Below are 12,552 nucleotides of genomic sequence, written 5' to 3'. Positions count from 1 at the left end.
TTGTCAGTATTTAGTGAACTAGACCCATCTTTACTGATATGCAATTAGGTAGATCAAAGCAGATGCTGTCAAAGTGCATGTACAAGAATGTTTGGAGTGGGCATTCCTGGGTTATGTTGCCAAGAAGGGAGTTTTGAGCTTAATGCACACAGCAGCTATAGATATGAAAACCAGCATATTATTTTTTTAGATACCACAGACCTTTAGCAGGGCTTGAGCTAATGCTGGTCATAATCTACTATAATTTCCACCATATATAGCCCTTGTCATCACAAGGTTTTTATGGTCCTACAGTTTATTCCCGCTGTGTACAATCAAAATCTCTGCCAAAGACAACAGAAACAGTATGATTGGAAACTGCAGAATTCTCCATCTGCGGAGGTGGCTGGCTGATTGCCGTATTAGATGCTTTGTGAGCTGGCATTGATGTGTAAATCTCAACTCATCTGCAAGCATACAAAATAGGCTTTGGGATACTTTTACCACAAGAAGAGAGACTAGAATGACTGTTGCCTGTGACATATGGCACATACCCATGACGAGGGATCGGCTAGGATTCCCCATGAATACAACATCAAATAGCTTTATATTCCCACTAACTTGATAGTACATAATACTGATATGTAACAAAAATAAACAACAAAGTAACTGAAATACGAGCAGGTCTACTACGATTGAGCCACAAGGGGAAAGATAGAAACATTTGTGTTAATTGTATGAAAAAAATGTGCCTAAGATATCTTCCCAGCAGCAACAATATGATCACGCACAAGCTAGCATTGCTCTTCAGGCACACACCAGGCTGCTCACACCATTTTCTACAAGATTTGAAGCCCAACAGGCAAAAGGGGTGAATACCTTCAGCATAAAAGAAGAAAGTTATTCTATTCCATATCCTCACATGAAACACAGCAATATTGTTACAAGCCATTTTCACACATTGAAGGAATCAGCAATGTGATGAAGACAATTGAAGCACTCATGTTCTTATTTCCATTGCAATACAAACCTACACTTGGTCATATGAAGGTGCATGTGCCAAATTCAACCGTGTACTGTTATGAGGCACATGGAACAGACATTCCAAGGAAGTGAAATATTTGTAATGCAGTTACTTAATTTGTCCAGTCAGAAGGGCAATGTGCTAAATACAAAAAAAAGAACCCTACAGGCCCACTATGCAATGCTTTTGCCAAACTATCCAAAACTTCAATGTGTGCAAGTCCACAATGACCAGGAAAAGAAGTAAACAAATTTCTTGAAGATGGAATGAAAAAGAAATGTTGCAACAATTTAGAAATGAGTTCTTTGCTTTCTAGTACGTGGCACACGTATAGACAGTCGGTAGGCACAATTTGAACTTGAACTCATGGCAGTGTTGCAGGGGCAAATACCACGCATACTTCTGAGAAGCGTCAGTTACAATGCTGAGTTGGAAGGGAAACCTTACAAATACTTCTTCGGAAGTTCAAGCATCTGACCAGTAAGTAGTTGAGCATGACTAGGGGAAATATGATCAATTTCACAAATAGCACCATTCCAAAAGAACTGGCACACTGCATTGATTTCTCAGGTGACAACTATCTTTCGAAAAGCCTCTGCGCGCGTTAATACAACCTGAGGCAGCTTAAATCTAGGTCACATGGAATCGAAAAATACAGCAGCGGGTGTAACACTTAAATTTGCTATCTCGCGAACAGGAGCGAAAACTTCAATTTGAAAAGGTTTGCTCGAAAGGAAAACTCACGGCCGTAACGCTGCTGCCCATCGCCAGTTGTGTGAATAAAAAAAAAACATCTGCACGATCAGTAGACACTTCGTCGATATTTGGAGCAGATCGTTAGTGGATATCAAGAAATGTGCACTGGATAAGAGCGAAACATCTAACCGACTGACTGACGGAAGTAAGGCTCACAGGATAAGTTTTCTCTATCTGCACCGATAATGCAGCACGTACTGTGCAATTAAATCGCCCGTAATGCGCAGCAATTACCGCACTCGATTGAAGTCACCATCGCAGCGAAGCGCTATTTATTTCAGTACCACGAAAAACAAGGTATTCACCTAAGTACAGCGGCGGTTTACCTGTCGGCAAGCCCCTAACTCGCATATGACGAAAGCAAATGTCACGGAGTCCAAACCCACGATTGCTCAAGTCAAACAGCTCTCGCACGAATATCGCGCACGTTATACGCTTTCGACACGCACAAAAGCGCGCCAAGCGCGCTCAGAACGTCTTGCAGCCGACACGACGGCAATGGCTAATCTACGTTCGAGAGTAGCTCTTTCAAAAAAGTAAAAACAAGCAACAATGTGACGTCACATCCTGCGAAAAAGAGTTGTTCTCCTTTCTCACCTTCTCTCACCTCACGCATGCGCAGCGATCACGGAGCACTCGGGGGCGATGTTCAGGTTCATTCCCATGATGGTTGAACGATCGCAGCGCCAGATTTCCCTCTAGGTATACTAATATGAAACTCTATGGCGTCCCCCAAAGGCGTATACTACGGCGTCCGCGATTCGCGTGGCCAACGCCGTAGCAGACGCCGCGGTTGTCTCCACTCTGTACGAAGCGGCGGGCGAGGGCATCGAGGCACCGTAGTAGCAACACCAGTAGCCGCCGGAGAAGAACGCCCCTCCTCCCTCGCCTCACCTCCCTGCCTCGGGCGCCACAGGAGGGCACGCGCCGGGCCGCGTTCCTCGCTCGCGCACGCGCGAGTGAACCGCCTTCGCCGGCTCACCCTCAAACGCCTTCACTCGTACGGAACCTCACGGCGACGACAGAAATGCGTCTGGAATGTCCATATGGAGTGGCAGCATGCTTGGCCCACTACTATTTCTTATTTATTGTAACGACATAGTTGATGTAATAGAGGCCCCCGTCAATACTCGTCTGTTCGCAGACGACTGCATCATTTTTAACGATATTAATACAGTTCATAATCAACTATCTCTTCATTTAGCCTTAAACAACATTCTTGAGTGGGGCAACAAGTGGGGAATGAAACTTAGATAAATCTGTGCTTCTATGTATAACAAACAAAAAGCTACCCCTGAAATTTTGTTATTCTATTGGCCAAGACCCCTTGGCCGAAGTGAGCGAGTACAAGTATCTTGGAATTACAATTACTAACAACCTAAATTGGAATAGCAACATTGCTGCTACCGCTTCTGCTGCTTTCAGAAAGCTATGTCTACTTCGCCATAAGCTTAAACATGCATCCCATGAAGTAAAATCATTAGCCTAGACCACATTTATTCGACCCAAATTGGAATACTCGTGCGTTATTTGGGACCCGTTTACCAAAATCAAGATTAACGCCCTTGAAAGGATACAGAGAAGAGCCATACGTTTCATTTTTTCCAAATACAGCCGAGAAGATTTGTATTGTATTGAGTTTTATGGCGCGTAAGCTACTAAGGCTATCACGCGCCAAACACAAGGTACAATTTATTTCAAAAATTGGGTATCTTCAGCGAAGGTCCTTGTCCGGACAAGGACTCTGAGGAGCCCAACAAACCAAATGAAGACCTCAGCCTTCTTCTCAGGACTGAGAAAATGGGTGAGGTGCATCATAATATGCGTGAAAAAACTGGGTAATAATTTTTAGAATTAGTAGTTCTGATATATTATATTTTGTTTAGGATCGCTGCGTCTTTCAAAAAACTAAAAACAGATGAAGTTCCTACAAGTGGGTTATCTCCTAAAAGTAGACTGGTATGGAAGGGAATGCGCTCATTGTAAAATACAGTAAAATATTTTTTCCTTAGCCGTTCGAGTTGTGTGCACGAGAATAAAATGTGATTTACAGTGAGTTCATCTCCACATTTCTCACATAAGGGTTTGTCTTGTTTTGTCAGTAGAAAGTTATGTGTTAGGTGTGTGTGTCCAATGTGCAGGCGGCATAAAATTACTTCTATAAAACGTTCCTGATGCCTGCATGATCTCCATTCTCCTAAAATAGGTTTTACTAAATGTAGTTTGTTATTTTCTTCGCTATTCCATGTATACTGCCATTTTTCTTTAAGCTTGTTTTTTACTAACTTCATGCAATCTGCATAGGGTATATTTACAGTACTGACATCCTTATGGCAGGCTTGAGCGGTGCACTAAGCCGAGAAGAGTCTATAACTGAATTACTGCATACAAATGGTTTTCACACCCTTCAAACGAGGCGAAAAATAATACGCCTGAAGTTCCTTTACTCCTTCATAAACCGTAAATTTTCTTTAGATCGTAGTCCATACGTAACTCTTTCTGCATCCAGGAAAACCAGTCATTCCCACCCCCTCACTTTCTCCTCTTACGTTGCCAGGACAAACCTCTTTAAATTTTCTTTCTTTCCTCGAACTATAGAAGAATGAAACCTCATCCCTTTCCATCATCTGAACTCCCTTGAATCAATTTAAACTTATATTATTAGTATTTCCTAAGTAATATTGCTGTTTTGTGCTATATTGTTTCATTTTCTGAATTTCATATTTTTGCAATTCTGCCTTTTGTACGCGTATATTTATTTGTTACCCTGCCCCTCCTGCTTGGGCCACACGGCCTGCAGTATGATGTAAATACACTTTGCCTTAGGTACTCGGCTACCCCGAAGGGTAAATAAATAAATAAATAATTGCTATCGCTATAATAGTGGTTAGCCGCAGCTGATTAAACCAACGGCATATGCTTTGCCGTCATGTGGCGCTCCTTAGAGCATTCTTATATTCCGCTTAATTGGTTAATGAACTAAGATGAATTGTGCAAAATTTTTAATATTCACTTTAGTGTTTCGATGCGTTGTAGAGGGGGTTCAGAAACGACCGATTCATATTTTTTTTTTTTTTTTTGGCAACATACATGCTACGTAGCGATGTTTTTTTCGGCATTTGAAGAAAGCCCTCAATATATGAAACAAAAACACGTGACTGCGCCCATGCGCTAACTTATTGCAGCACTTTCAACCGTGCGTCGAGCCTATCGCTAACCAGGGACGACAGCGCTTTCTTTCCGTGTGCCGCCGCCAAAGATGCTGACGCACTGTGAAGCCTATGCCTAGGGCCACGGACGCTCGCTTCGCCACAGTCCACGCGCACGGCTTTCGCACGAACCGCGATTGAGAGCACTGCAATACGATAGCGCATGAGCGCAGTCGCGTGGTTTTATTTCATATTTCGTGGGCTTTCTTTAAACACCGAAAAAAATCACCACGCAGCATGTACATTGTCACAAAAAAATTGGATCAGTCGTATCTGAACCCCTTTAGAAAGCATGCAATGAAACGCACTTGGCCCTAAAGTGAACATTAAAATTTTTGCATAATTCAATGTATTTAATCAGGCAGGATATAAAAAACACTCTAAGGAGTGCCACATGGCGGCAAACCATATGCCATTGGTTTCATTCAGCTGCGGCTAACCATGTTTTTTTTTTAATCCTTGGCACAAGTTATGTGAAACTTGCCTGCACGTTGCAGCATGAACTGGTACATTTAATGGACATGCTGTAGAATGGTTTTTCGGTGCAATATAGGTATACCCTACGCAAACTGCGACTACGTTTACATCAACGAAAATTGCAGTTTCCAAAAGTACTTGAAGTAGCATGTGTATGTGAAAACGAAAAATACCACTTGCAACGTGCTTGTGGAGGACTTGTCAGCCGCTAACGATATTGGCCTTCTTAGACAAGGCTTCTGCTATCGCCAAGAAAGAATCTAGATTTCATGGCAGTATCTCAGGTGCTTGGTATCCATACAGAAAAGGCAGAATCACAGCGATGGCACTATACTGTCTCGATACGCAAGATGCCTAGGTCAGCAGTTACTGTTTGCAAACAATGTTCCCGTACAAATGAGTGGCAACTTTTATCAGTCACATGCAATAAGATCTATAAGAACGTTGAAGGAGCCGAAATTACTTCACTATATTCATTACGTCCCTTCACTGCAATATATGTGCAATGTTGCGTACAAATTTGAACTTGCATAGGAGACGGCCGTGCAGCCAGCAGAACTGCTACATGAGCGTGTGCACGGTGAAATTTTAATGGAGAAACTGTCAGATGCTAAGAAACATGTGACTTCTTAACATCTGACATGACTGCGCTTGCGGTACCTGCCTTCTGTTTCAATGTGATGATCTTTCGTTTCTGCTTTCAGCTCGCTCGTTTCCAGTATCGAGAAACCCACAAAACGACGCAGTTGAATATGTTGCACGCTGCAACATTAACGATGTTTGTCGTGTTCGAGCAGCACGTAGCACACACAGGGATGGGTTGCCTCTGAAATTGCACCGTTGCAATCTCCGAGTCCACATTTAGCTGCACTAGCCTGCGCAGTACCACAGTGACAACAATTGCAATGGTGATAACGAGCCTCTGCTTATCTGCAGCTAAGTGCAGTGGTGAGAAGGAAGGAACAGTGTTTGATGGCACATTCAACTCAAATGCCCAAAAGTTCTGAACATCGGCACCGAATGTGTGCTCAAACTCAGGGAAAGTAATGTACTGAGCCTGTAAGGGTCACTCATTTCCAGTTCCAGAGAAAAATCAAGTTTGTTATATCTATTGGCAGTATAATTTTACTTCGTTGAAATCAAGTTTTAAAAATGTTGGTACCTATTGAGATTTCAAGGGGAACTTCCCTGTTATATTCAATAATTCATTACATCCCGTTTCGTTAAAATGAAGTTTTGTTGTAACATATACTTGTTAATATATTTTGTCTCACCTTCTAATTAAAGGTGCCAAATATAAGATCAAGCATAATTAGGAATTTTCTGCGGGTGCATCAGCCTGTGGAACTGTCTAAGCCAGCTTCCTGAATCGTGAACTGACTCAATGTGTGATAAAAGACAGCCATAAAGCAAAACTTTAGAACACGCATTAGAAACATTTTGCGACGTGTTATCGTGGCGTGTTACTGGTTTGTGTTATCGATAGTGGCATGTTATTGATTTATTAAAAATTATTTGAAACATTTTGCCACTCTAGTGCTTCATTTGTGTTATTAATCATGCTTTACGTTAAGTGTGGCTTTAACATGTGTCGCCGCTTTTGTGTACCTTGCCAATATTTCAGTGATGCTACAGCCCATAGCACTGGTGCTTTCGGTACAGCCAAGCTTTTTTCAGTATTGCAAGGTTAGGAACACTCCCATTGATTTGTCCATTTAGCAGGTAACAGTAGACACTCAATTCCTTACAATTAATGCTATAATGGAAGGGCATTTTGTGTTTCTAGATCCGTATGTGCCAAACATCCATGCAGGAAAGATTTCTGCGATAGTGTTGCTGGAGTCCTTGACATTACTCCATCTGCAAATCTCCATCAGTGTTGACAAGATAAGCAAAATGATCCTGGGTCTTCCCAGGTCGCATATGTGAATTGTACGTCGCTTCTAGCCATATCACTGCAGTTAAACATTTCACTGGACAGTTGCTATTGCAAGGAGACAAACCATCTGGATTGCAATGATATACGACTGAATTTTAACATCTGGACTACTTAAAATGTCATGTGTGCTAGTGGTTTCTCTGACAATACTGTTCCTGCTACAAATCGACATATTTGGTAGATCCTGCTGTCATTTTTTACAACTACTTCCTCGTCCTGTGAACAAGCAGTGTTATTCGAATTGTTTTAAGGTGCTCATAGTTGCAATAAATGTTAAAACAGCCTTGACTAGAGATTGGGCCGCCACTTTCTAAACAGCTTTGAAATGGCTCCTTGGGGCCCTAAAGGACCTGCCACTAAACAAATTATAGGACTACGTTAGGTAAATACCGACTAGAAGGCGTTGCGCCTTACTCTTTGAAAATCTGTTTAATATGTTAAAGAAGCTTTTTAAGACTGCTACAAAACATGCAGAAAATGTCTTATAGTTAATTTTAAAACAACTATAAGGTGTCTCATAAGACATCTTACATATTTTGCTTGGTGGTGCATCAAATGGTCTTCATGACAGCTAAGTCTTGAGACATCCACAAAGTTTCGTCAGGACAGATACAATACTTCTTATATATCTTGTAAAAATGTCTAGAGTAGACATAAGGTGAGTGCAAGACGTCTTGCTAGTCTTGTCAAGACGTCTTGTAGACGGCGATGCACTGATGGTGGTGGCATGCACTAATGTCCTTGAGGTCGCCATATTGTAGTACAGCCAGCACGGTGTAAAGCTACAGATGAACTCATTTTGCTCATCTCAAGCAGCACAGAGGAAGCTGTGAATAGGACAGTACGAGTTATATGTGACGTCACGCGAGTATTCAGAAATCCCGTTCTTGCAACCTTGCGTGATTTTCAGTTAGCATGAAGCAAGGCTCCTAAAGCTGTCATTTCGTACGTTAAAAGGCAAATGGGAAGGATGCAACTGAAGGTAATAATGTATATACTGCCTGAATTTCTGGCACAGGTTAGAGATTTCAAAATACGACATTAGGTTCCCTGAAAAAAAAAAGGCAGGGGGGCAATAGAGAGACTGCGGCAGAATACCCATTGCACAATATGTGATTTTCTCAAAAGGCATGCAAGACGGCGAAAGACAAGCTGCGAAATGTCACTCCGCTTAAAATGCTCAATCTTACACTTCAGTTGTAGTATTTCCCCCCCCCCCCCCCAAAAAAAAAAATGCGTTAGCATTTAAATTGTGTGTTGCATGGTTTGTGCAGGGTCTTCTTTACACAAACCATGTAAGGTGACACTGATGTCACTGTATTTCTCAATGAAGTTGCATCATACCTAGTTATTTCAATTGGCAGCCGTAACTCGCTACAACAATGTCGCTTCTGCACTTCTGCCACGAATGTACCTTCATTTAAAAAAAAAAATTATGGGTTTTTACGTGCCAAAACCACTTTCTGATTATGAGGCATGCCGTAGTGGAGGACTCCGGAAATTTCGACCACCTGGGGTTCTTTAACGTGCACCTAAATCTATATACACGGGTGTTTTCACATTTCGCCTCCATCGAAATGCGGCCGCCATGGCCGGGATTCGATCCCACGACCTCGTGCTCAGCAGCCCAACACCATAGCCACTGAGCAACCACGGCGGGTAGTACCTTCACTGTACCTGGCATTCGTTATAAGCATGCTCACCAATATAGACTTAAAAGAAAATTCGCAATCAGGTCTGTAAGAAATAAGCACAGGCATAACGTATGTCAGCAGCTTGCCATGCGATGTGGTACAGTAATAACTTACGCACACATTGTTCGCACTGTCACTAAGGCGAACACGCACGTGCGAATGTGATCACAAGGGATTGGCAGGTTGCCTAGCCGGCTGTCGCCCAAGCAAGCCAAGCCGCTAAAGAAAATGCGCACACACATCCAGAATGCACCACTTTAGGTCACTCTTGCTGAGCAAGTCGCCGACTGATCATTCGAGGACAAAGGGGACCGCACACGGGCACAAACTCCGCTATTAGAGCCGTCAGTCTAGCCTGCCCAAATATGATCTTACGCTCGAACAGGTCCATTGGTACGAATAAATTGATGGCGAGCTTCCCGAGACGGCTTGTCGCCAATCATGTCACTGGCAAATTTTCGTCAGAGCCACATACTCTCTTCTCTAGGCTACTAGGCTTGACCAACGCAACTTGTCAGGAACCAAAGCTGCGCTTTGGTGCCGACTGCGTAGAAATAGTGGTAACTTTGTTCACGGCCATGTTTGCAGTAGAGCGCACGCAGCTCATGTCCGAAAAATGTAGTTGCATATGAAATTTTGGTTGCCATCTTGCATTGGCTTTTGGTCTAGGTGAGTGCCGCAGGCTAGGGCAAAAAATAAAGGTTTGAAATATCGATCACTAAATGTGTTTGACATTTTGGTTTTGATACTTTCAGCCATATGGAAACAAAAATTATATTTGTTATAACTGTCACAGCATCAGGTTCCCCATTTTCGATTTTGCTAAATGTAGCAAAATACTTATTGCAATGAAGAATAACCAACAAAATATTTTATACCCCAAAAGTTATATCCATTTTAGTCAAATTTCTGCTATATTCCGGACAAAGTTCACCAAGGTAGTACGGCTTCATTTTTTTTTTTTTTTTTGATAAAGAGTTACAAAACTGAATGGAGATGACAGCAGATGTTGACTCTCAATCAGTAGTTTGAGAACTTGTGGGCATCTATTGCACAAAAACTGTGAGATGACAGTGCTAAAGAAATCGTATGCTGGTCTATGTTGTCCTGGAAGTAGGATATGGTGTCCAAAAACAAAAGTTTAATTGCTCCAAGCACTTGAAAAGCAGTTACATGTAGTAGAGATAACAAGCAAGCTCTGTTTAGTGCAAAACTTGCACATAAAGTAATATAACTTTATTTTAGCCTATTCATTGATAAACATGACATAAGGCCAGTACTTGCAGGAAGAACGGCGCCGATTTTTACATTTCTGTGCCATAGTGCTGGTCTAGTATTGCTGACAAATAAGCCCCAATGCATGAAGTTAGCATGGGGGAGGAAGAGGAAGACGACGCTGTTCGATCTGTTGTCACCTCAGCTCTGTAATTTTTGCATAGGTTTTGCTATTCATTAAGTGAGTTATTTATATCCTTGGAAGACGGCCGCATCTTTAAGGCGGTACTGTCCCTATGGGAAGGGTACGGCTGCTCCGGCGCCGGCATCTTTAAAGGGACAGCGCCACCCGAAGGAAGCCAGCGTGGCGGAGGCGGCCATGGCGTCGCAAGGTGTGGAGCTGCCAGACATCAGGGACGATAAGCAGGCCAGTGCGTCATCATCGCTCAGTGGGGACGACACAACTATCGTCGACCCTGACGAGGAAGTGGCTTATATGGCGGAAGTGGATAACGACGGCTTCAAGGTGGTGAGTCATCGCAAGCAAAGAACGGTCGGAGTCCCAGTGGTAGTTTTGCCAACAGAGAAAGGTGTTGATTTGAGAGAGCTGAACCCTATCAGGCTCTTCGAAGCCATTAAAGTACTGCTGGGATCTGCCCCGATTCGCAGCCGCTTCACAACGCAAGGTGCTCTTTATTTAGATATCGCAACGGAAGAGCAAGTTGACATTCTTCTCCGGTGCTCTCAAATTGGGGATATAAGAGTTAAAGCCCGGCTGCCCCACTCCTACATGACTAACACATGTGTTATTAGGGGAGTACCAGTGTGGTATTCGGAAAGCGACCTTCTGGCCTACTTGAAACCGCAAGGTGTTCTGCACGTGAAACGTCTGATGCGCCGGGTGGAGACTCAAGAAAAAGAATGGGCAGCGAAACCTACTACTTCTGTTGTGATAACGTTTGCTCCCAACACCGAGCGCCCCGAAAAAATTGACCTCGGTTTTACCAAGCATGCAGTCAAAGAATTCGTTGAACCTCCTCCCCGATGCTTTAGGTGCCAACGCTTTGGGCATGTAGCCAAAGTTTGCATCAAAGATCAACGTTGCAAACGATGCGGTGGCGCCCACGATTACAAAGCCTGCAAGGCAGATTTTGCTTGCGCTAATTGTGGTGGTGACCATCCAGCGAGTTTCGGTGGCTGCCCCTTCCGTGTAAGCGCCTTACACCGCCGAGTGTCCTTCATTAGTGGTCCCAAACCACAACCTACTGAGAAGCGGATACCTGGAAGTGACGAGTTCCCAGCGTTAGATTCGGAAGTTGAGTTCCCTGCGTTAGAGTCGGAAGTTCGTTGCATGGTAACAAGCAACGTCAGTGAGCGACCTGAGCCTAGCAAGACGGCAAAATCATCTGTGGGTGAGTCGGTTGTTCGATCTGCTGCAGCAAAAAGTGTCCAAGTTCCTCAGCGACGAGATCACAGCCAGACTCGATAACATGGAGGACATTCCCTCGCCTCAAAAGGGATGAAGAAACCAGAGGCAATGGCCAAGAGTGGGTCCCCATCCGCAACTTTTGTTGAAGTCGTGAGGCAGTGCGTACAGCAAAATAAGGAGCTCAAAAATCAGGACCTGTCCGACCTTCTGCGAGTTTTGTTTGAAGTCCTGCGTTCATATGTTCAGGCAATGCAGACTGGCCCCTTAAAGAACTTTCTACAGCTCGTTCTTTCCTTTGAGTCAATGATTACCACCTTCGCAGCGACCTTTACCTTATAATATGGCTAGTCTTCTTCAACCTCGTGCAACTAAAAATCACCGAAAAGTGCCGTTTATTATGCAATGGAACTGCGCTGGGATTATAAGTCGATTAGCAGAACTTAAATTATTTCTGAAAGATACGTGTTCCAGTATTGGCCCTCTCGGAGGCTGGCCTACCAAGCGGGAGATCTCTGACTGGATATGTCGCCCATAAGAATTGCAGCATAAAGTCATTTCCCGCGGGAAGTGCCGCCCTTTACATACGAAGAGAGATTCCTCATGTGGCTTTAAACGTCACCGATCTTTGCACCGATAGTATTGAGGTGGCGGCTGTGAGGATACGTCTTGGCTTCCGAACTCTTTCTGTTGCATCCGTATACGTGTCTCCGCGGAAGAAGGTAGCAATGGACTTGTTTCTGCAGCAGCTTTGTGACCGTTGTCCAGCGCCCCGAATTATCTGCGAGGACTTCAACGCCCATCACTCTCTCTGGGGTGACAGGAACACAGAT

At 43.5% G+C, this 12,552-nt stretch overlaps 2 long non-coding RNA genes across 2 annotated transcripts in view; one reads left to right on the top strand and one right to left on the bottom strand.

The window, feature by feature from the left end:
- Positions 1–12,552, top strand: part of LOC129383455 (uncharacterized) — a 43,621-nt gene that overhangs the window by 19,672 nt on the left and 11,397 nt on the right. The window lies entirely within an intron of this gene.
- Positions 406–2,571, bottom strand: LOC126526209 (uncharacterized). Its single transcript, XR_007598472.2, has 2 exons — positions 2,065–2,571; positions 406–446 (listed from the first exon to the last, which is right to left on the bottom strand). It is a non-coding gene; the product is annotated as an uncharacterized lncRNA (long non-coding RNA).

The sequence above is a fragment of the Dermacentor andersoni genome, chromosome 8, assembly GCF_023375885.2.
Source record: "Dermacentor andersoni chromosome 8, qqDerAnde1_hic_scaffold, whole genome shotgun sequence".
Lineage (NCBI taxonomy): Eukaryota > Metazoa > Arthropoda > Arachnida > Ixodida > Ixodidae > Dermacentor > Dermacentor andersoni.
Note: the sequence above shows the minus strand (reverse complement) of the source record. Positions and strands in the feature narration are given on the sequence as shown.